The sequence below is a fragment of the Triturus cristatus genome, chromosome 2_2 (genome assembly GCF_964204655.1).
Source record: "Triturus cristatus chromosome 2_2, aTriCri1.1, whole genome shotgun sequence".
NCBI classification, from domain to species: Eukaryota; Metazoa; Chordata; class Amphibia; order Caudata; family Salamandridae; genus Triturus; species Triturus cristatus.
Genome location: NC_140582.1, coordinates 1,216,292,790 through 1,216,318,840, shown reverse-complemented (window position 1 = coordinate 1,216,318,840; position 26,051 = coordinate 1,216,292,790).

The following is a 26,051-nucleotide window of genomic DNA, read 5'->3' as shown; positions in this document are numbered from 1 at the left end:
TTATAGATCCACCTATGTATTACGTCATAACCAATCATGTTCCTTTTTACTCATTATTACACCCATTTTTCGGTTACGCAGACCAAACGTCAATGTCCTTATCAATTGTTACGCCTACTGTATTCACTTCATTATAATGTATGTACTATAAAAGTTACTTCTTGTCAATAAAGTAGGTACTTCACTTCCTGAACCCCCGTGGTGATGGAACTTGAGGCATCCGATTATAATCGTTTATTGGAATAAAGCCCATTCCGAAACTCTAATATCACGGATTCTGCCTCTCATTTTACTGAGCTATTTTATAATGTTTTTGTATCAAATTCAGTCCCGGTAAAGGAATTTTTATTTACCACATGATGGCGCCCGAACAGGGACACTTTCTCATCTCACGCGCCGGCGGTGCGTTGCAGGCCCGGTCTCCTGCCACAGCTGGACGGACAATAACGCGTACCAGCAGGATTTCCTGTATCTCCCTCCGGTCAAGCGGGGGCGACTGAGACTGCGATCAACACCCAGACGAGGCGGTGAGAAGTGCGAAGTATCCCGACCAGAGCCTAGCTGAGAGAGCAAGATCCGAGGTATACAGAGACCCACCAGTCCGAAGTCAAGCCCAGTGTCCGACGAGTCGAGTCGAGTCGAGTCCGGTCCGGTTCAAGTTCAAGTTACTGAGGCCTTCCGTTTCCGAAGCTACCCGGTGAGTACCATTGCTGGGGAGGCATTTCTGACGTGCACATAGGTTGTGCCGGTCAAGACGGGTTTGGGTACACAAATCCGGTCTGCACTGTTTTAGCAGTGTATCTGTACTGTTTAGCAGTATATCAAGTATTCCGAAGTATTCCGAAGTGTCTAGTTATTGTCTAGTTATTGTCGAGAATTAAGCTTGGTGATTAGTTATGCAGACGATCATCATTGTTGTTTCAGTTAAAGGTTTAATGTTAAATGTTTAAAGTGTTTAAGTATGTTCTGTATATCGTGGTATGAATGACTGTTCATTATCGTGTTTATTGTATTAAGTCTGTTCAAATTCAAGTATCAGGTCAAAATCAAGTATAAGGTCAGTTCTCAATATGCCGCTCTTTTCGAAATTAAGACAGATCACTACCAGAAAAGGGGTTCTCGAAGAAGCCGTCCCTATTCCTCCTAGGGACACTCCAGGGCACTTTATGTATCACAAACATGGCTTAGACGCTATATTATTTCTTGATTTATGGGTAGACTATACCAAGGGATTACCAGAAAGTCAGAGGTGGCCCACAGCGGGGACCTGGGATGCAGAATGCATCATGAAAGTCGAGGAAGAGTTATGGAAAAGAAAAGTCAGACAGTCACAGAAAGACGCCGTTGAATTATGGCGTAAAGAATCACATAGACGAACAGAAAAAGCACGTAGACAGGAAGAGAAGAGTAAAGAGAATTCCAATAAAGTTCGAGAGAATCTATTAATTGAGGAAGGTATCCGAGTGAAATCAGAACAAGTAGACAGACAAAGAAATGCCCTTGTGAATGGTATGTATCCCCTTCTGGCCGAAGGATTACCTAAGGCTACTCCAGAGATACCGAAAGACTTGCCACCCCCATTATTCCCAATCAAGGTACATCCTAAGGGGCATCCTAGAACCGCAGAAGATGTTTTTCTTTCCTCATATTTAGATGACGCAGCTCCCGAGTATGCTAATTCCGCCCCACGTAGACCGCATACCAGGGAGGTCCAACGCCAAGATCCAGCACCCGTATCCCTGCAGCAACAAATCGAGTCACAAGTTCCGGCAAGCACATCTGTTTCTGCATCTGTTCCTACAAATACTTCTATAGCTGAGTCCACACCTATAGTTGCTGTGTCACGTTCGACGAATCCTTTTACACCCGACGCCCCAGATGGGGCCGCGGGAGGAGCTACCAATATCTTTTTTACGCCACCCAGAATAAATAAACTTACTTTTCAAGAGTCAGCGCATTCACGTACACCCAAATTCGTAAGTGATCGTACGCTTAAGGAACTTCTTATAGATTGTAGATATGACCCGGTGCCTGGAAAAGAGGACGAAATGACCCTAGCATCATTGCGTATCAGACGAGCCACAGTATATTTAGCGAAGTTACCAGGAATGACTGCGCATCTAGATAATATATATCATTTTGTCCAAACGGGGCGAGATCCAGACTGTATTTACAGAGCCATGGAATACCAGAAATTAGAGATACAGGGGGAACTGTTACGTTTCCTCATAAACTGTGTGATCAGAAATCAAGACCGACCGGGGGTAGACCCGGAAGCAATGAAAATTCTTACAAGATGGAGCCAGAATATATCGGAAGGGAGACATGATAAACAAAACTGTATAATAGCCATGTGCCGAAAGATCCGTAAAGAAATAGAACGCCTACACGAAGAGCGATTAGAGGTAGACGAGTTCGAACAAAACGAGGAAGAAGGGTCAGGACTGCCCACAGGACAGTCGGACACCATAGCCTATGTAGGTAAAGGAAGATCTTGTAATAGGAATCAGACTAGATATCATACTGACTCAATACATCCGATATGTCCAGATAATAACAGGAATTTTCAAATACCTGTAATTAATATAAGGTCTAACGAGCATTCGTTCCAAACCGCCGACAAACTACTCCGAGAACGAAGGGGTTATCATTTTCTCGATTCTATGGATGAACAAGATTTAGCGAGGGCAGCTGTTCATTGGGTGGACAGTCCCGGAAAATATAGTGATGATACAGTAGTACGCACATTTTTGAATCTTACCCCAGATGAACAAAGGTTAGCTGGGATTTATATGATTCAACAACTCATTATACTATATCAGAGTCAGCATTCGGACCCTGGTCCCTTGCCTGACATACTGACTGAATTACTTATGAATAAATGGAGAGGTCCAGGTACTGAATTAATTAAAGAAATTCTAGAATCAAGAAAGCAGTATATTCTTTTTGTATGCTCAGAACATGTCTCATTGCCTGTCAAGGAAAGAACGACGTATCACCTGGATAGACAGAATCCCTTACGAGAAGTACACCCAATAAAAGGCGAGGACAATCAGTTTAAACGTGTATTTGTATATACGCCTATATCGAAAATAGAATTGTTAGAAATGAAGAAAGTAGTACCCAGTCATGACAAGGACCCAGCGGGTTTTCACCGAGAAATTAAAGACATGTTACTCATGGGAGAGTATACCTACCCCGACATTATGACAATATTAAAGGTGTTGATGCCTGCTGGCATTTATGAGAAACTCAAGGAAAAAGAGTGGGAGGTAGGTGATCAAAAGATAGAATGGTCAGCATTAGAAGCAGAAGAAAGGGCCCGAGGTCCAGGTTCGGGGCTTGGGGACAAAACTAAAGCACTACCAGGTCTACTAGTACAGGTACTGCCACGTTTATTAACTACGAAAAAGGAAGATTGGGGTACAATTTCAGCCTGTAAACAGAAGCAAGATGAAGACACTAGCGATTACTATGCCCGATTCGAGAAATGTTTTGGTATAAATAGTGGCATAAAAGCAAGTAGCGAATCATACCCGCATCTGTTTGTAACAAAATTAGTGGAAAATGCCCTGCCCCCAGTAAAGAATAGAGTATTAAAATTCGAGAGTACCTGGCAAGGTAACACTCCAACACAAATGTTACAAATGTTACAGTACCACCACAATAGAATTAAAGAGGAACAAGAACATGAACACAGACGCATGAAAGACACGAAAATGAAAATGCTAGTTTCCCAGATAGTTCCAGCTGAAGGACATAAAAAGGGTATGACACATTCTGATTCAGCAGGACCTGTAAAAGGGACATGCAATTATTGTAAAAAGCCAGGTCATTACGTACACGATTGTCCAGTGCTAAAACATAATATCGCCATTGGCAAAACACAAGAAAGATCACGGCCACTAAGACAAGATCAGAATGAACAAGGAGCTACGCAGCATGCCCAGGCCATGCCAGCCGCACAACAGCCAATACAGTTTGTGCCAGCTGCACCACCGTTGCCTGTTGCTGCTACACAGACAACAACACGACAAATGTATCAGACTGCACAGTATGAATATCCGGAGTATCAACGTTACGCATGAACTAGCCTAGAGAGGGAAGTTGACTTACCCCTTATCGAGATTCCTGTAGATCAAGAAGGACCTTATGTACATAGTGAATTATTAGGTCAAGATAGAAAATTTCTACTCGATACAGGGGCAAGTCGAACAACTATAAAACGAAGTGAAGTCCCAGGGGCACCCCTCTCAGGCTCACAGAATATTTCCCTTGGTTTTTCAGGAAAACCTATTGTTAATGAAGTGTCACAGCCTCTGCCACTTACGATAGGACCTCTGACCCGAACTACAGATTTATTGCTTACTAAATCATGTCCAGAAAATCTATTAGGAATAAAAACGTTAAAAGCTCTAGGAGCTATAATATGTTGTTCTCCGGAAGGAGTAAGATTGTTTTTACGTGATTTTAAAGGTCACTATGTATCTAGAGACATGGATCCCCGACTGCAGACTTTACCTACACATCTATGGGCACAAGGCCCTACTGATGTTGGATGCATGAATATTACACCATATCAAGTCACATTAAAGGCAGGAGTGGTGCTACCACGAATGCGACAATACAAGTTACCACCAGATGCTGTAGCGGCTTTACTACAAATCATTGACGAGCTTATTGCCCAAGGAGTAGTTGTAGAAACAGACTCCAATGTATGTAATTCACCGATAATTCCGATTCTTAAACGAACAGATCCTACAGCTCCGCCAGTATATCGATTGGTTATTGATCTGCGCGAGTTAAACAAATGCATTGTGCCACAATTCCCTGTGGTCCCAGATATCTCGTCATTACTGACAGCTATTGATTCCGAAGCGACATTCTTCACTGTAATCGATCTCAAGAATGCCTTTTTCAGCGTCCCAATAGATCCGGAAAGTCAATATTTGTTCGGATTTAGTCTAAATGAGCGTAGCTTTAAATTCTCCCGCGCACCTCAAGGATTTACAGAAAGCCCCAGCATCTATAGCCAAGCACTGAAACGAGAACTTGACAGTATCCACATGCCAGTTAACACTGCTCTGCTTCAATACGTCGATGATCTGCTGATCACCGCGAGAAGCGAACCTGAATGTGAAAAAGCATCACTGACAGTTTTACAATTTCTAGCCGAAAAAGGGCACAAGGTGTGCCCTTCTAAGCTGCAATTCTGTGTCCAGCGAGTTATTTATCTTGGACACTCGCTGTCCAAGGAGGGAAGGCAGCTTACACCAGACCGCATTCAGTTGATAGCTAACATGCCAATACCCAAGACACAAAAGGAGGTGCGGGCTTTCATAGGCCTCACTTCATACTGTAGACAGTGGATCCCGCAATATGCATTTCTAGCAAAACCACTCATTCAGTTGACAACCCAGGAGGCAGCCACATCGACTGTTCTCCCTTGGACTCAAGAACATACACAAGCTTTTGAAAGCCTAAAGAAAACTTTATGTCAAGCACCTGTTTTAGCAACACCATGTTACAGAAAACAGTTTACACTCTTTGTTACAGAACGCGAAGGTACGGCCTTGTCAGTACTCACACAGGAACAAGCAGGAGCACACAAACCATGTGCTTATTTTTCTAGTACATTAGATCCCGTAGCTCAGGCTTTGCCTGCATGCCTAAAATCAGTAGCAGCAACAGCTTTAGCAATCAGACAAAGCGATGCCATAGTGTTAGGACATCCATTGACAGTTCAAGTACCACATGCAGTAGAGGTTCTTGTAAATAGAACGCAAACACAACACTTGACCATAGCACGACTTACAGGGTATGAACTTACATTGTTTCAGCCACATATAGAAATCAGACGCTGTAACACATTGAATCCTGCCACACTTTTACCAGTAGTCGGAACAGACCCACTAGCCCATGACTGTATTGAAGTTATTACAATAACAACAAAACCCAGACAAGACTTAACCGATGTCCCATTGTCAGATCCAGACTTGACATTGTATGTAGATGGTTCATGCATGAGAACAAGTACAGGAGAGTTAGTAGCCGCCTACGCAGTCACAACAGATACTGAAGTCATTGAAACTAATCGTATAAATACTTTGTCAGCTCAAGCCGCAGAACTTATCGCTCTGACACAAGCCTGTATTCAAGCCATGAATAAAAAAGTCAACATATACACTGACTCACGTTATGCATTCGGAGTTGTACATGACTTCGGCGTGCTGTGGCGAGAGAGAGGTTATTTAACTTCCCACGGTGCCCACATTCAGCACGGACCCCTCATTCATGCATTATTAGATGCAATACATCTGCCCACTGAAATATCAATTATGAAATGTAAGGCTCATACGAAGGTTACTGATATCATTTCCCAAGGCAATGATCTAGCCGACAGAACAGCTAAACTGATTGCTCAAACTCAAACCCCCGATATGACAAAGACAATAGTCCCGACACCGACACATTGTATGACAGTTAAAGATCCTACTCTTGACGTAATTGACATACAGACACATGCTACACCAGACGAAATAAAGAAATGGACTGAATTAGGAGGGATCCAAACGGACCAAGGATGGATGATGAAGGAAAGGTCTGTATGGTTCCTTCCTGATTCAATGGTCCAAGTTATAATTAACACTATACATAGTCCAGCACATCTAGGAGAAAAAGCTATGCTAGACAGCATTCAACGCATTTGGTTCAATAAACATTTACGAGCAGCAGCAAAACAAAAAGTCCGTACCTGTATGATCTGTTGTCAGTTCAATCCAGGAAAAAGCGTTCCCGTAGAACAGGGTGGATTTCATACTCCTAATCATCCTTTTGAAGTACTCCAGATGGACTATATCCAGATGGAACGATGTCGAGGATTCAAATATGTTCTCGTAGTTGTCTGCGCTCTGTCCCGTTGGACGGAGGCATACCCGGTTTCAGATTACACTGCCCCGACTACTGCCAAACAGTTGGTTCGAGAATTCTTCCCACGATACGGTTTACCACGTGCTGTTTACTCAGATAACGGCCAGCCGTTCTCATCCGAATTAATGAAACACGTTTCACTTCTGTTAGGATATCAGTGGAAATTCCACTGTGTCCGACATCCCGAGGCAGCAGGTCTCGTAGAAAGACATAACCAGATACTGAAAATTAGAATGTCCAAAATATGCAGAGAGAAAGGTGTCGACTGGGTAGTAGCGTTACCAGTTGCACTCTTTTACATGAGAATGGTAGCACACTCTCGAACAGGGCTATCCCCGTATGAGGTGATCTTCGGTAGACCACCGAATATGTGGGGGACGCCCATACCACGCAAAATAACTGATATTGACTGTAATATGCTGACAGATTACTTGGCTTCCTTGATGTCTGCACTACAATCTTCTCGTTCACAGGTAGCTGCAGCCTTTCCCGACAACACTGAGGTGAAACCCCATGACGTTGTTCCGGGTAATCTTGTCTTTGTGAGGAATTTCGACCGAAAGACTCAGCTGGAGCCCAGGTGGAAAGCACCCAAGTTGGTCCTGTTGACCACAAGAACAGCCGTGAAGATCGAGGGCCGCAAGGGCTGGATTCATTCAAGCCACATCAAGAAATTTCATGGACTATCTTCGGATATAGACATTGTGCCCTGCACTCCCTCACAGACTGATTCAAAACTTCCTTTGGTGGAAAAAACTGAAAGCGAACTTTACAAAGTTAAGTTAAGGCCTAGGACGTCAGACGGTTTGATTGTTTAAGTCCTCCCCTAGGTGAAGCGGTTGAATCTGTCTCTGACATGTATCCTCTAGACCTGAATCATGAACAGTCGCGAAAAATGATGAAACGACAGGCGTATTGTAAATCACTGCGTAGCCACTGCATAGTGACATTATTAATTTTGTTTTTATTGAGTCTTTTAATAATTATTACAAGTATGTTGTTGCACATATATTACCCTATTTCTAGACATGTTTATAATGTTGCTGCCGAACATTCTTTTAGTGACTTACCTCCGCATGAATTGTCTTATAGACTTGCGCTGCGCAATAACACTTTCATTAGTATGTTACATCATTCCCATCAGACTAGTAATGCCACCAATTGTTGGGTGTGTGGCCGACTCCCTCCCTATCAGAATTATGAAGGAGTCCTGCCTTTCTTTCCACATCCATTCACACATAATGGCTCCTGTGGAGCATGGTTCAGTTTAATCAATTCCATAGACTCAGACACAGCAGTTTACCAAGATCATTGGATATGGGGAAACCTGAACCTAGTTTTACTCAAAGTCTGCTACCCTGACAAGGAGGGTCGCCCCAAAAGAACAGGAACTGATCTAGAAAATGAAGTGTATGGATTAGGTAATTTTACACCTAATCTCATGATTCTAAATGTCGTATCCGAAGTTGAGCTAGTCTTACCCACCATGTCAGTATTCCCAGCGAGGGGTGAATTATGTGTAAGAAAGGTTGGTTCCATACATATGGGCCATAGTAAATGCACTACTATGGTAGAATTCAGTGATCAAGGAAAATCTTCATTTAGAGCTTCTCGCCACTCCTACTTTATATGTGGTCAGACTGCATATATGCGTCTACCTCTAGATTGGGATGGTACCTGCTACATTGCATTCCTTTTGCCACCTGTTTTCCTAGCTCCTCCTGATTATTACAGAAATATTCATTTAGTACACAACAGAGAACGGAGAGATCTCCCCATTGTCGATTACACTGAGACGGCATGGGACAAGTATGTAGATTTTAATAAAGGCATCTTTCCCTATATAGGTACTGTTACTAATAGTAAGCTGATACGTAGATTAACTAGAACCCTTGAAGCAGTAGTGAATGAGACTATTTCCGCCCTAGGCAATTTAACGGAAGAGCAGTCTGCTATGCGGATTGTTGTGCTTCAAAATCGTCTTGTCCTTGACATCATCCTGGCTGATAGGGGCGGAGCTTGTAGGGTCATCGGATCGAGCTGCTGCGTATTCATACCAGAAAATTCGCCATCTGTATATAAAGCCATCACTCGCCTTCATAAGATTGTAAGCCAGATACACCAGAACCCAGGCACTTGGACTTGGTCCAGTTGGTTTTGGAATGCGGTATCAGCCTGGGGATGGAGAGTTTTATCCTTCCTAGGTACTGGCCTTCTCATACTATTCAGTTGCTGTCTATGTCTACAATGTGGACCAGCAATTTGTGGTCTGTGTGCCACATCGTGCATTCCACATCAAGATTTTCATTCAAGATCCCGGAAGAAGAAAGAAGAACAAATGATGCTATATGAACAGATCAATGGATTGATGAAGATTGATATCTCTTGAAGGGCAAGTAGGGGACAAGGAGGGAATGTGGAAATATGGATTTTTCTGGTCAGTTATGTCCCCTATCTTGGACCCCAACGGTTCCATGTGCATGTCACAAGTACATGTATGTATGTTCCCTCCAGTTCCAGTTATGAAGACGCAAATACATGTGCGTCCACCGTCAACATGTCCTTTGACAGATCCGCCATGTATAGGCCGGATATCCCATTCCTAAATATGAAAGGCCATCGGCTTTATATGGTTCACTTATGCCACTTTACAGTCCAGGCAAGTAGGCCCTGATTCTGTCATCAAAACTCCTTTTGCCTTCTGCCTCTGAAAGCTCCAGCCCGAGCCTGCATCTGTGACCATGAACTTTGTCTCATTCTCTGCGCGGCTCACGAAGCCTGACATCAGCTTACTCTCTGCCAAGAACTGTATTTCACCTTCGAATTATCTGCCTCCCCCTCAACCGATGCATTCCTGCCTAGTAGTTTAAGTAAACATTCTTCCAGTTACCAAGCAAAAAGGCCCAACTTCTCTGTCCTCATGCAAGTAATTCATAGCCCTGTTACCATGGAATATTCCTACCCCCTCGCATTCAGTGTAGACACTTAGACGCTTGTACACGCACGCACAGTCAGTATAGAATAGATTCTGTCCGAGAGTCCTTCTTTTGTGGATAACATAGTTCTTTAAACATAGGATGTTAGATATGATTTGGGATTAGGTTGACTTGACCCCCCAGACTTCTTGTCTCCACATGTAGAGCTAAATGTCAAGTCCCCGTCACCCCCTAGTTACACGTCAATTACACGTCATGCTGCTGCGCGCGCATCAATGCCAAGTATTATCTTATAGATCCACCTATGTATTACGTCATAACCAATCATGTTCCTTTTTACTCATTATTACACCCATTTTTCGGTTACGCAGACCAAACGTCAATGTCCTTATCAATTGTTACGCCTACTGTATTCACTTCATTATAATGTATGTACTATAAAAGTTACTTCTTGTCAATAAAGTAGGTACTTCACTTCCTGAACCCCCGTGGTGATGGAACTTGAGGCATCCGATTATAATCGTTTATTGGAATAAAGCCCATTCCGAAACTCTAATATCACGGATTCTGCCTCTCATTTTACTGAGCTATTTTATAATGTTTTTGTATCAAATTCAGTCCCGGTAAAGGAATTTTTATTTACCACAGAGGGGTGCCCTTCCACGTCTTGGGGATCCTAAATGGATTGACTGAGTGTGGATCAATGGGAAGTGGTGTGGGCACAACAGGCACACTCACCATCACTGCTGTAGCAGGTGCAGGCGCTGGCAGCCCCTCTGGTGATGTGCTGGACCCAGCGGAACGCTTTGCCTTGCTTCGCCTCTGCCCCCCCTTCCCTTGTTTACTAGGTGTCACCCCTACAGTCCCCTCCGGCCCCTGCTTCACTGGGCTTGGAATGGGAGTCGAGGTGGTTGGTGATACTGCCTTTGAGCCCTTCCCAGGTGTGCCCTTGGCATGCACCACCTCCTTGGTGGGCACAGACACTGTACGATTATCTTTGCGCGATGCCTTAGGGGCAGGAGAGTCCTTGGATGGGGATGCCACTGAGGCATGTGTGCCTGAGGTCTGCTGCTTTGCTAATTGTCCCCTGGTGTCGCCTGACGGGCTTTTCTGCCTGCACTCTGGGGTGCATTTGATCTTCTGTGGGGATGGTGTCTGTGCACGGGACCGCTTGGGTTGTTGCTGCTGTGTGCTCTGTGTGCTGTATCGTGACTTTGATGTATGTGGACCATGGTCACTATCGTCAGACGTGGTCACTGCCAGGGGGTGGACAAAGGGAGCGGAGCTGGACTGTGAGAATGTGCCTGTTACAGGGCACACGTCACTGTTGATGACAAAGCCTGGACTGTCTGGTGTAGCCCACCCATGTCGGAATGTATGCCCTCTATGAAGGCAACCACCTGGGCCAATTTCTTGTTGTGGTCAATGAAGGCATTTAGGAGCGCTGTCTGGCCTAAACACAGCTGGTGCAAAAGGTTCACAGACTCAGCACTGATGGCAGCAGGGGGGACGGGGGCAGGGGCAGCAGTGCCAGGGGTGAAGGACACTCTTCTCCTCTTACTGAGGCAGACCAGAGGAAGTGGCTGGGAGGGTGGGCAATGGCCGCTGTGTGGTAGAAGTCGATGCAGAGTCCCCATTCCCTGTGCCCTCCAACATGGATGCATCCCCGCTGGCATTGGATGATGTGGTGCTTTGCGTCTCAGGCTGGGACTCCTCCAGCAGACTGCTGTTCCCCTCTGATGCGCTGGTGACATCTGTGTCACTGGGCTCCTGGGCAGCTGTGGTGCTAGTTTCACCCCCACTGGTGTCCGTCTCCTGTCCTTCCGTAACCACAGGTAATGCTGCATGGGAGAGAGAGATGTAGGGTCAGGTCAGTGGCAAAAACAGAACAAACATATGCAAGCAATGCATGACAAAAGTTGAGCAAATCTACATGTTGCACACCACCCTGTGCAATCACATCGTGCCAACTCACTACATAGACTCGAGCAGTGCATAGAAACTGAAAACTCAGGCATGAGTGAGCCATGTGAGGACCACACAGCACAACACCCTGCTTGTGGCTCTGTTCAAACAGACACACAACTAGTTCTGAGCACACCCAGGGACATGATCAGGGCACACAACGTGTTACCAATGACAGAACTGGATGTAACAGGAGGGGACAACACAGACCCAGACTACAACATGACAGTCCACAATGGACATTAGCCCATGCCACCCACCATGTCGTACCTTGGGGACAATAGAATGCTGCACATTGCTGTAAGATATCTAGCCCTCCCCAAATTGGGCACACTGCCGTTCCCTCCCATGGGATTCTCAACACTACACCAATGCAGAAGAAACCAGAAGAGCACAACTCAGAATGTAATGTGAAGGCACAGCTTCCAAATCAACTTTGTAAGTACAGGTAGGGCAAATGCATGCCACAGGCACCCAGGCCAGCAGCCACTAACATGCCACAGCATCACACTACCAACATCACAGAGGCCAGCGCTGGCACAGGATCTGTGCACATGCAGCCACTCCCAGCCTAAGTCAGACTCCCCAAATGCTCACCCCTGGCTTGCTGCTGATGCTCCTTCAAACGTGCATCCAGCTCAGGCTGTGTCACCGCCAAGATGCGCCCCATTAGTGGTGTCATGCTGCACTGTGCCAGACGCCCAGTCCGAGGAAGCAGCCCCAGGGTCATCTCTGCCACATTCTTTGCCAGCCGGCTGATGTCATCCCATCTCTTGTGGCAGTGGGTGTGTCGTCGGTTTGAGACCCCCAGGGCTCGCACCTTTGTTGCAATGGCCCTCCACACAGCCTTACGCTGGTGTACCTTGAGCTGCAGGCATGGGAGACAAGAGAGAGAAATGATCAGGTATACAGTGCCATGTAACAACATCTATCAGTATAGCAGCAAGATACAACCAAATCACATATCCAATGATAGATTAATCAGAGACTATAGTACAGCCCACATGTGTCCCCTGCATGGGAAAAGCTGATGTTAAAGCATGCAGGTGTGAGGGGGAACACAGTCCCTGCACATCCCACACACATGCAGGATGCCAGCACTGAAACCTGCCTGCTCACATCTCCAGTCAATGGTTGGGTTGAGCAACACATACATCACATATCAACCTGTGTTGGGGGGGGTGACCCACGGTGCCCAAGACTGCGCAGCCCTCAATGTCCCTGCCCTGTGAATAGATAACTGTGTCATGGATGTCACATTGAGGGACGTGATCTCACAAATACAAAATGCCCTTCACAGGGGCAGTTGTGTGCAATCTACAGTGCTGAGATGGGCCACAGCTGGAGTGCAATGTGAAAAGACTGATGTCATACTATGTAAGTGAAGTGATGTGTCCTTGTCTTAGTAGATGGGGACTGTGCAGGCCAGCTAGGCTCACACTGAGATGGACTACAGGGGCACACACAGCCATCCAGCCAAGCAATCACTGTCCTGACTACAGCATGAACAACCTTCTGTGTCACTGTATGGCTGACAACACAACACAGGTCACTCATACTTACATGTGCAGGGAGGGAAAGCTGTGGCATTGGGTACACACACCCTCACACTGGAGACAGCATGTCAGGCAGTGCATTACACTGCCTCACACTCCCAGGCACATACTGCATCAGTCCACTACATGTGTTGCCCCCCTGCCCTACCCCTACACTGTTTAAGACTCACCACGACATTTGGGGCACCATATAGCCTTGGGTAGTGTGTGAGCACCTCGTCCACCAGGACCTCCAGCTCCTCGCTCGTGAAGGGACTGGCACGGATCTTCTCTGTCCTTGCCATCACTGTGGACGTGAGACAACAGCAGGGGATTTTGGTGGCGAGGGTCCCCAGGCAGCAGTCCCTGGAGGCAGCAGCAGGTGCGGGGTGTCAGGCAGCAGTCCCTGGAGGCAGCAGCAGGTGAGGGGTCTCAAGCAGCAGTCCCTGGAGGCAGCAGCAGGTGATGGGTCTCAGGCAGCAGTCCCTGGAGGCAGCAGCAGGTGATGGGTTTCAGGCAGCAGTCCCTAGAGGCAGCAGCAGGTGAGGGGTGTCAGGCAGCAGTCCCTGGAGGCAGCAGCAGGCGAGGGGTGTCAGGCAGCAGTCCCTGGAGGCAGCAGCAGGTGATGGGTCTCAGGCAGCAGTCCCTGGAGGCAGCAGCAGGTGAGTGATGGATCTCAGGCAGCAGGCTCTGTGAGCAATGGCAATGTGAGGCTCACTCCCACATATATAGCCCCCTGGGGTCGTTTCAAAGGTGCCAAGCTGCAGTAATTGGTGGTCCATGTCTGCCTTGGTGCATCTTTCAAATGCAGCCAATGACCGCCTCCGCGGTGGCGGAGCACGCCTACCGTGATCTTTAAAATTGCATCATGCCACCGCTATCGAGCTTCCCATTGGCTCTAGGGCGAGCTCCATGGCGGTGTAACACCGCTGGGGCCCGGGGTGCGCTACCGCGATGGTACATCTTTCAAATGCAGCCAATGACCGCCTCCGCGGTGGCAGAGCACGCCTACCGCGATCTTCAAAATTGCATCATGCCACAGCTATCGCTTCACATTGGCTCTATTGCGAGCTCCATGGTGGTGTAACACCGCTGGGGCCCGGGGTGCGCTACTGCGATTTTAGTGGCAGAGCATGCCAACCGTCATTTCCACATGCCTCCATGCCTATGAGTACTGCACTGGTGTGAATGTGGGTGCTGGTGACACACCGCCAGTGCCAGGCGGTAGCTACCGCTATATGGGTGCCATGCCACTGGAATCAAGCTATCCTGGCTGAAGAGGGGTGAAACCCCGAAACCGGTCCTAAGATGCTTGTTTCCAGTCCAGGGAGGACCTGGCTTGGCAGCTCGGGCTGGACTGTTCCCATGAGGCACAGGGTCAAGACTGATTTGCATATGGCTGGGTTCAAACTGGAACGGCATGCTGAGCAACAAAACGATGGATTTAGGCCCAGATCTCTGTACTGGGGTGAATGTACGACATTGTTCTACATTCTGTCCATCAACTGTTGTTTTTGCATTTGTCACCCCGAATGGAAGGGTATGCCCAGACGTGGGTCCCGTGCTCTCCATGCCACTGGAATCAAGCTATCCTGGCTGAAGAGGGGTGAAACCCCGAAACCGGTCCTAGGATGCTTGTTTCCAGTCCAGGGAGGACCTGGCTTGGCAGTTCGGGCTGGACTGTTCCCATGAGGCACAGGGTCAAGACTGATTTGCATATGGCTGGGTTCAAACTGGAACGGCATGGTGAGCAAAAAAACGATGGATTTAGGCCCAGATCTCTGTACTGGGGTGAATGTATGACATTGTTCTACATTCTGTCCATCAACTGTTGTTTTTGCATTTGTCACCCCGAGTGGAAGGGTATACCCAGACGTGGATCCCGTGCTCTCCATGCCACTGGAATCAAGCTATCCTGGCTGAAGAGGGGTGAAACCCCGAAACCGGTCCTAGGATGCTTGTTTCCAGGCCAGGGAGGACCTGGCTTGGCAGATTGGGCTGGACTGTTCCCATGAGGCACAGGGTCAAGACTAATTTGCATATGGCTGGGTTCAAACTGGAACGGCATGCTGAGCAACAAAACGATGGATTTAGGCCCAGATCTCTGTACTGGGGTAAATGTATGACATTGTTCTACATTCTGTCCATCAACTGTTGTTTTTGCATTTGCACCCCGATTGGAAGGGTATGCCCAGACGTGGATCCCGTGCTCTCCTTGCCACTGGAATCAAGCTATTCTGGCTGAAGAGGGGTGAAACCCCGAAACCAGTCCTAGGATGCTTGTTTCCTGTCCAGGGAGGACCTGGCTTTGCAGTTCGGGCTGGACTGTTCCCATGAGGCACAGGGTCAAGACTAATTTGCATATGGCTGGGTTCAAACTGGAACGGCATGGTGAGCAAAAAAACGATGGATTGAGGCCTAGATCTCTGTACTGGGGTCAATGCATGACATTGTTCTACATTCTGTCCATCAACTGTTGTTTTTGCATTTGTCACCCCAAGTGGAAGGGTATGCCCAGACGTGGGTCTCGTGCTCTCCATGCCACTGGAATCAAGCTATCCTGGCTGAAGAGGGGTGAAACCCCGAAACCGTTCCTAGGATGCTTGTTTCCAGTCCAGGGAGGACCTGGCTTGGCAGTTTGGGCTCGACTGTTCCCATGAGGCACAGGGTCAAGACTGATTTGCATATGGCTGGGTTCAAACTGTAACGGCATGCTGAGCAAAAAAACGATGGATTTAGGCCCAGATCTCTGTACTGGGGTGAATGTATGACATTGTTCTACATTCTGCCCATCAACTGTTGTTTTTGCATGCATTGACACGAGGCACTGCCATTCTGGCGGCGGAGCATGCCAACTGCCATTTCCATATGTCTCCAAGCTTATGAGTAGTGCACTGGTGTGAATGGGGGTGCTGGTGACACACCGCCAGTGCCAGGCGGTAGCTACCGCGATATGGGTGCCATACCTTGACACGAGGCACCACCATTCTAGCGGCGGAGCATGCCAACCGCCATGACCACATGTCTCCATGACGACTGTGGTCATTGTGTGGTGGATGTGTGCCAGGTTGTAATGACACATCAAGGTGTGACCGGTACAACAGCTTGGTAGGAGACAGTCGTTTTGATTAGTTACACATATGCTGGATGCTAGACTCCCAGGCGTGCACATGTGTACTGTGGCCATATCCCTATGTGCATTCACATAGCCAAAGGTGGTGTTTGAGGTACTTGTCTTGTGTAAGTTGACACGTGTGCCCCTTGTGTAGCTGGTGGTGTCCCTCCATGTAAGCTGGTCTGTTAGTCACTCTAGATGTCAGTCATTGTTGTCCTTGTGTCATCCTGAACGTGATATGCTGTGCACATCTCTTGGTGTCTTGTATTGACATGTGTCCACTATCAACTCCATTAGGAGGAGGCCAAATTTGATTCGTCACTTGACGGTGCTGGAGCACATGGAGGATGTTGCGATCATACGCAAATGCCGCCTGGACAGAGCCACCCTGAAAACCCTTTGTGATCTGTTGGTGCCCCACCTGCAGCCACGCAGGATATATCCAACAGTTTTCACCCCTACTTATAAGGTGATGGCAGCCCTGCATGTTTTTGCCACAGGATCGTTCCAGGAGAATGTGGCCAGCACTGGTGGGATGTCACAACCGATGTTCAGCATGGTGCTGCGTGATGTACTGTCCGCCATGATGCTATACAAGGACAGATACATCCATTTCCCCAGGGGTGCTGAATTGACAGCTGTGAAGGGAGACTTCTTTTCCCTTGGACACATCCCCAATGTTGTTGGGGGCCATTGATTGCACCCATGTAGCTCTTATGCCACCACAGGCAAGTGAGCACATTTACCACAATCGCAAGCATTACCACTCCATCAATGTGCAGGTGGTGTGCCTGGCACATATGACCATCTTGCAGGTGTGTGCCAAAATTCCAGGCTCGGCCCACGACCCCTACATCCTGAGGAACAGCATAGTGCCCCAGCTGATGGCTAATCTTCTTCCAGAGCGTGCATGGATTGTGGGTGAGTATGCCTAGTCGTGTGGCGTGCTGTGTGTGTTGCCTGCCCCCCTAGGACTCTGCGACATTGCAATGTCTATTTGTGTTTGTCATACCTAGGTGACTCCCCATATCCCAACCATCCCTGGTTGCTGAGCCCACTGCGGAATCCCAGGTCCCTGGCTGAAGTCCGCTACAGTGAGGCCCATGGGAGGACACGTTGTGTGGTAGAGCGCACTTTTGGCCTGCTCAAGTCACGTTTGCGGTGCCTGGAAAAGTCCGGAGGTGCACTGGCATACTCGCCCGGGAAGGTGTGTCAGATTGTTGTTGCATGCTGCATGCTCCACAACCTAGACATTCGCAGGGAGATTCCCCTGCTCCTGGATGATGGTGAGGACCCAAGACCCCAGCCTGCAAACCAAGCCGTGTCCAGTGGAGAGGAGGAAGGTGCTGACCTGCTTGAACAGCTCATCATGTCTGATGAGATTGCTGTTGTCGTGAAGGGGCATGTGAGAATTGTAGCATCAGCCAGTTGTAGACTCAGTGGTGTTTGGAAATGTTTCTAGGACATGTCATTTGGGAACATCAACGGGACACTTGGGGGCCATTGTGACATTTGCATCTTGGGTTATCCTGGTGTTAGGGCTTGTGTGATGTCTGTGATGCCACACCCTGACCATTGACAGTTGTTCTGTTGTGTTTCCCTAGGTGCCTTCGACTTCTCCTTGCCTACATACAGCCCATTGTGATCATGTTGAAGACTGTACACCCTGCAATAAAGACAGAGCAGACACAACAACATGTGTGAGGATATTTTATTTACTATGGTGAGATGCAAGGGGGTGTACATTTCCATGGAGGGGGAGTGAGTTGACAGTCGTGGTAGATGAGATGGTCGAGTAGTCACCACATTGCTGTGGTGACCCAGTCCAACAGGCAGATGCCATTCACAAGGCAGCGTGGGGTAGGACAGTCCAAAGACTCAATGCAGTGGTGGAGAGGGTTGCCATCATGGCTGGCTCAGTGAATTGCGTCGGGCAGGTGCTTTGCCTCCAGATACTCCCAGGGTCTTCTTGGGACGGCCCCTTTGTCGTTTGGCAGGGGGGGGCCAGTGGGGTCTGAGGACTCACCCCTCTCTGTGGGCGCAGGGGAGGATGGTGAACTGTCAGTGTGCAGCCCACCAGAGGGAGGCGGAGGTGTTGCCTGATACTCCAGATACTCCCAGGGTCTTCTTGGGACGGCCCCTTTGTCGTTTGGCAGGGGGGGGCCAGTGGGGTCTGAGGACTCACCCCTCTCTGTGGGCGCAGGGGAGGATGGTGAACTGTCAGTGTGCAGCCCACCAGAGGGAGGCGGAGGTGTTGCCTGGGGCGCATGCCTGTCCCTCAGTACCGCTACTTAGTGGCTCAAGAGGTCCACGATTTGTCCCATGCGTCTGTTGATGGACTTCATCAGCAGGATGAGCTCGTGCAACAGATCGTTCGACCGGCCCGTTCATCCCTGGGCCTGTTCGCATGCGCCCAGGACTCTGATGATGTGTTCCAGGGAGTGGGTCCCAGCCTCCTGGTGTCCCTGGGTGACCCTGCCCCTCCCACCTGCCCTGCTGCCACGGACCTGTTGCCTCACCACCGTGGGTACTTGCATCCTCTCCCTGCCCTCCTCCATGGGTGGTGTGTGCGGGGCATCCTCTGGGACAGGGAGGGTGTTGCCGGCAGCACTGGTGGTGGTGGTGGTGGTGGCTGTGTCTGCACAGGGCGTGACAGCAGGGGTCTGCTGTGGAGTTGTTGTTGCTGCAGATGCGGTGGGGGGACGCTAGGGTCCTGGGACCTGTTGCTCCCTGGCACACCAGATGAGCCGGCCTCGAGCTCCACGGAATCCTGGGAGTCAACATCCGGGAGTCCTTGTACTGGGGGTGGAGTCTGGCTCTGCAGGTTGCTGGTGTTGTCCTCTGCAGTGAGTTCTTGGTCGCCTGTGGGTCAGATGGGAAATGGTCATTGCAGTGCACCCGGCAAGCTGTGGGTTAGCTGTGTGTCATTCACATTTTGTTCCCAGCAAAATTTTGTACACTGCAAAATTGACATATCATCACATTGTTGACTGTGTGCAGTACTGTGCTCCCTGACATGATTCAGTGGTACAAGCATTACGTCACATCTGGCCATGGTCTGGCCATTGTCATCTCCTGGATCCTTTTGTCCTATCATGTCCTGTCATGTGCATATCTTGATTTGTGCCACCACACATGCTTTCATATTTTGAGAATGGTCCTTGTTGCACTTGCCCCATGGTGATGCACATGTAACTAGTTGCTGTGCATGAATGTGCCCAGGCTTTCTTCTACTTGTGCATTGGTGTGTCACACTTTGGTGGTTGTGACAGTTTCCTTGGCTTACCTGTGTGCACACTGTGCTTGGCAATGGGGTGGATATGGTTCTTTGTGCAATGTGAGGGCTGGTGTTGTCATATGGCACCATTTAATTTGGGGAGAATGTGTGGGTGCACGTACTGGCTACCTACCTGTGAGTTTGTTTGTTGTACTGCAATGGCTTCCAACTGCTCCTGGGTAGGGTGGGGGAGGGATCCATCCTGCTGAGGTGTGGGACACAGGGAATGTTGGGAGTAGTAGTGCAGCACTCCCAGCCACAAACACCTTCATTGTGATGATGGCTACCTACCTGTGAGTTTGTTTGTTGTACTGTAATGGCTTCCAACTGCTCCTGGGTGGGGGAGGGATCCATCCTGCTGAGGTGTGGGACACAGGGAATGTTGGGAGTAATAGTGCAGCCCTCCCTAACACAAACACCCTCATTGTGAAGATGGCTACCTACCTGTAAGTTTGTTTGTTGTTCTGCAATGGCTTCCAACTGCTCCTGGGTGAGGTGGGGGAGGGATACATCTTGCTTGGCTGTGGGACCGGGGGCATGGTGGGAGTAGTGGTGCAGGCCCCCCACCCCCAGACACCCTCATTGTGAAGATGGCTACCTACTTGTACGTGTGTTTGTTGTACTGCAATGGCTTCCAACTGCTCCTGGGTGGGGTGGGGGAGGGATCCATCCTGCTCAGGTGTGGGCCAGGGGGCCTGGTGGTTGTTGTAGTGCTGTCTGCCTGTACACATGCCCCCATGGTTATGTTGTTAGCTATGTTTGTGGTGAATGGGAGTGGGTGAATATTGGATCTGTGAGCCATGTTGTTGTGAGTGTGGGGTGCAGATGGATGGTGTGTGTCCTAGGTGGTGTAGCTTTGTAGTTGTGCAAGGCAGTACATAGCAGAGTGGCGGTAGTCATTTGTTTGTACTTACCAGCCTCCACTCCCCCTGCTATGCGACTCTCTGGATGCAGTATGGCAAGCACCTTCTCCTCCCATTGTGTGAATGTTTTTAGTGGAATGGGAGGGCCACCGCCAGTCCTCTGAGCCAGCTCACGGTTCTTGCTCCTCCTCTCCTTAACCACCCTCTTCAGGTCATGCCACCACTTCATGATCTCCTTTTTTGATCTTGGGGTGGTCCCTACTGCATTAACCCTAACACTAGCCCACATTTGTATCCTTGTGGCTAATGGTGTCTGTTGGACCAGGGTACCAAAAAGCTGTGGTTCCACTCTGACTATCTCATCTACCATGACCTTCAACTCACTCTCAGTAATTTGGGGAATTTCTGTGTGGCCATGGTGTGTGGTGTGCAAAGTGATTGTGGGTGCAGGGGTGTGAGTGGTGGTTGTGGTTGTGCTGTGTATGGTGTGTGTTGTGCAGGGGGTTAGCTGTGCTGGTTTGGAGGTGGTGGTGGTGCTGTGTGTGGTGTTGCTGGTGATGTTGTGTCCTTTGCCTCTCCTGTCAGCTGGGGTATGTGTCCCTTCTCTCCTGGAGTTTTGCAAGGGATTGTGGTCAGTGAAGGGGCTGGTTTTATACACAGCTATGTGGGTGTGTCCAATTGGGGTGTTGCTGACAGGTGTGTTGTCCTGGGATTTGTATTATTAGTTTTGCCATGTGGTTGTCATTGGGGTGTGTTTTGTGTATTTGGGAGGCATGTCTAGTTTTCTGTGTGCACTTTTTGGCTTTCTTGTGGGGTTTTGGCTTTGTCCGTCATATTTTTGACGGTTCGTCCGCCGCGGTGGCTGTGCTTCAGTTCTTCCGCTGGCTCGCCCATTCATTCCATTGTGCGACCGCGGCGGTCGGAGACGGCGGTACGTACCGCGGGACCGTCGGGATATACTAATTTCCGGGGCGGTGTCTCCACTATACTTGCGGCCGGTTGTTGTTTTTCCGCCGCGATTCCGACCGCCGCGGACGGATTTTGGCCATCTCCGCCTCCTACGGGCGGTTATTCTGGGACAAGTACTGCCGCGGTCATTTTTTTGGGGCGGTTAATGCTAAGTTGTCTGCCGGTTTTCCCACGGGGCCGGCTGGGGGTTGTTTCCTCTTCCATGGCGGTCGGGGTGTTTTTCCACCCTACATCCTAATGGACCTCTATGTCTCTTAATGCTAAACCAGCAAGTGAGGTTGCAGAACTGGAGTTTGATATTGAAATGTAGTTACAAAGTAGAGCAACTCAAGCAGTTCTGCAGGAACTTTGGATGTCCCATGAGGAGCCACGCTAGGAAAGACGAGTTACAGAAGGCCTTGGGGGCCTGGTAGGAGGCCAGAGAAGCTGGGGGGACAGATGATTGCGATGTGGATGGGGGTGTTCCAAAGGGCGGCTTTAGATCCCAGGATTTGCCTGTTGGGAGAGCAGCCTCTGTGGCTAGCAGCAATAGTTCGTCCAGGAATCATTCTCCAGAGGAATTGGAGGACAGGCAAAGGGCTAGAGGTAATAAATTGGAGGTTATGAGGCTCCAGATGAAGTAATTGGAAATGGAGATCCAAAAAACTGCCATGGAGAAGGGAAAGATGGCAGAGGAGAGCAAGAACGCTCGTTCCTTGGAGGAAAAGAAATTGCTTTTGGCAGATGAGTTGAGCATGAGAGAGCTGGTTGTGCAGACAAAATATTGAGTTGGAAATGTCGAACTGCAGAAATATCAAGTCCAAAATATCGTGAGTCAGCAATATCGACAGGAAGAATATCGTGGTCAAGAATATCGATTTTAAGGTAAGAAATATTGTTTTAAAAATATAGAAGTCATTAATATCGTTTGCAAAAATATAGTTGTTTAAAATATCAATTTTTTAATTAGTGTTATGTATTGAAATGTATGTGATGTATTTTTTTGTATAAGAATTGTTTATGTTTTTTAATATATGTGTTACATTTTTAGTAGTTATCAATTTTATTTTAATAAAACTTTGCGTTTTTTTGTTCCATAGCGGGTTGTGGGTTTATAGGGAAATAGGGTGGGAAATAATTTAATTCTAAAAAATTAATTATTATTTTTCATTTATTAATATTTATATAATTGAGATTTTATAGTGATAATTGTGGGAAGAATTTATTATTAAGTAATTATTAATTGGTTGTTAATAAATATTTGTAGTTAATTATGGTAATTGTGTAATTTTTTTTTAGATGCCTGTTGTAGGGTTTATAGGGGTAAAGGATAGGAAGTAATTTATTTTAAATGAATTAATAAGCCGGTAATTAGTATTAATTATTTAATTGAAAATTATATAAGGAAATTGTGCAATCCATTTTAGGTGCAGGTTTTAATTAATAATTAGTTGCTCGTTAATATTAATTAATAAATTGATATTTAATTAGGGTAATATGTATATGTTTTTGTGTGTGGGTTTTACTTTTATAGGGGTGAAGGGTGGGGAGTAATTTAATTTTAATTACTTTATAATTAGTTGTTAAATACTATTTATCTTTTAACTGAAAATAAGTTTTAATTGTGTAATTAATTTTTTATGAAAAACAGAGAGGTACCCCTTGTGAAGGCCAAGGGAAATAGGGTTATTCAACCTAGGTAAGAGAAAGGGTTCCCTTAAGACACAAATAAAAACAGGTACAAAATAATGTACCTTATAACTTAACAAATACATTCAACAAAATATGGAAAAGTTAAAAGTTCATTTATTTGAATATATTAAAAAACAGTCATTAGGGATAACTAGACTAAATCCCTGAACTAAAACAAGATAAAATTGAGACAATATATATAATTGCGACCTGCACAATTACAAGCAGACAGAACAGTTACAACACACATTTGTTGGATACAGGTTTGTATATTCTTTCTCCGCTCTAATGACACCAGAGTAGTATCACTACCAAATCAGCGTATCTATTATGGTGTTGGAGACTTGAATTATACGCTTTAGGTTGCGTCGACGCGTTTCGGTGATAACTCCTTCTTAAAATCACCTTTATCAAGACATAAAATTTGTCTGCCAGAACCAGAGGGTATGTAAAATCGCCCTAGGATTAAATGTCATGCAGAGAATTAGCATCATTTTTAACTCAGTGGACTTATAGCATTACTGTAGTTAATACATGGAAAAAATCACAACATGTTCACTATTCATTGTCTTCTGTTATCTCTATTACTTATGTTGGTTACAATGAGCTCCATTTTTTTCTCTCTAGGTTAACATGTGCATTTTTTCAAAATATTAGACAAACCTTAAGAAAAACATAGAAACAATTTACTGGAAGTGGCTCATGGCTATTAACTTTATCGCTCAAAATTTGGCCTCATGCTTTATCGACAATAAAAATTACTGTAAACAATTCTGTATTTTCCCGATTTATCTTAAGCTAACAAAGCAGTAAGTAAGGCTATTTATTCGGAAAACGTATTAATAACCTTTCCTAGGTAACCCAATTATACTACCTTGGTTCCACATAAAAAAAAAAAAATTTGTTCTAGAAACACAGGTAAGGGGCACTTGGGGCCTCAGATTTCACTAATCTTGAACCAGAAGGGGGGTACGGGTCCACTAAACCAGAAGAATTGTAACAAAGAACACCCAAGTTTCAGAGATAGATGTATGGGGTAGTCATATTAATATCAGCTTACCCTGGGATAATATTGACGATCCTTTATAGGGATCACTTCACGTTTCCTAATTGGAGCGTGGGCTTCTGTAGTCGCCTTATACAATGCTGCTGGTAGAAGTATATTTCTGTTTCTGTGGTAACATGGAGTTTTGCATTAATGCATATCTTATATAATGCTACATTGTTAGGGAAAGAAGAGATAGTTTAAATTCATGCGTACCTGTTCTGAATAAATGCGATCTTTTGTTTTTACAGTTTAATTTTAGCTGTGGCTTGGGGAGTTATAGGGGTAGTGTGGGAGGTTTATTACTTTTTATGAGTTTTAATTTGTTTTTTAGTAATATTTCTTTACATGGTAATTAATTATAATAGTTATGTAGGTATATTTTTTTAAATTTAGATGTGGGTTGTGAATTGTGTGGTGTTACAAGGATAGGAAATAAAAAAGTACATTTATCTAATAATTAATGTTTTTGTTTCTAAATAATTTCCAATTAAAAAATGTATTTGTTTGATAAGTATTTTTTTCGTTTATTTAGGTGCCGATTCCGATCCTGTAAAACCTGGGTACAATTCGTCGTACGGAGCGTATTCTCCATACGATTCGTACCCGGGAAATCCACCGTACAATCCAGCAAGTACGATTCGTACAGAAATACCATTTCCGTACGATTCGTACAAAACACCGTACGGCTAAAAATTACCTACGAGTCTGATCCTGGACAGCGCGTACGCGACGTCCGTACGGAGTCAGGCTGCGTTTTACGGACCAGCAAGTACGATTCGTCCCTACGTCACTCCGCACAGCTATTTTTTTACGGCAGCCAAAAAAAGCCGGAAAACTGAGTCCGACGCGAAAACGGAGCCCCGGTATGCAATGGACAGCCATGGACCCCATCCTACGCGTCATCCCGGCCCTCTTAGCCTATGACCTGGTGCACCGAACCCGACGCACACGCCGCAGAAGGTGAGAACAACACCCAGGGGCCAAGGGGGGGGGGGGGGGTGAGGGGCAGGACACATACCCCCTACCCTAGTTTAAACCTACAATAATGAGGACATACATTACGTCAAGGGTCTGGTCACTCCGGGGGCGTGTCCACCAATCCCTGCATCACGCAACGATGGAAGTGGACGTGTACGCGTAACCCTACGGCAACACTACAATAGTGATACGCACCGTACACACACATACATAGCGTGGGTACGGTCCGTAGCACTATATTAGTGGTGCCGTGGGGGTACGCGTGGTACGGACCGTACACACGCTCTCAGAGCATGTGTATGGTCTGTAACACTATTGTAGTGGTGCCGTAGGGGTACGCGTGGTATGGACCGTACACACGCCCTCAGAGCGTGTGTACGGTCCGTATCACCATTGTAGTGGTGCCTGTAGGGGTACGCGTGGTATGGACAGTACACACGCCCTCAGAGCGTGTGTACGGTCCGTATCACCATTGTAGTGGTGACGTAGGGGGTACGGGTGGTACGGACCGTACACACGCCCTCAGAGCGTGTGTACGGTCCGTAACACCATTGTGGTGGTGCCTTAGGGGTACGCGTGGTACGGCCCGTACACACGCCCTCAGAGCATGTGTACGGTCTGTATCACCATTGAAGTGGTGCCGTAGGGGTACGCGTGGATCGGACCGTACACACGCTCTCAGGGCGTGTGTACGGGCCGTACCATGCATACTCCTACAGCACCACTACTATAGTGATATGGACCGCACCCACACATACATAGCG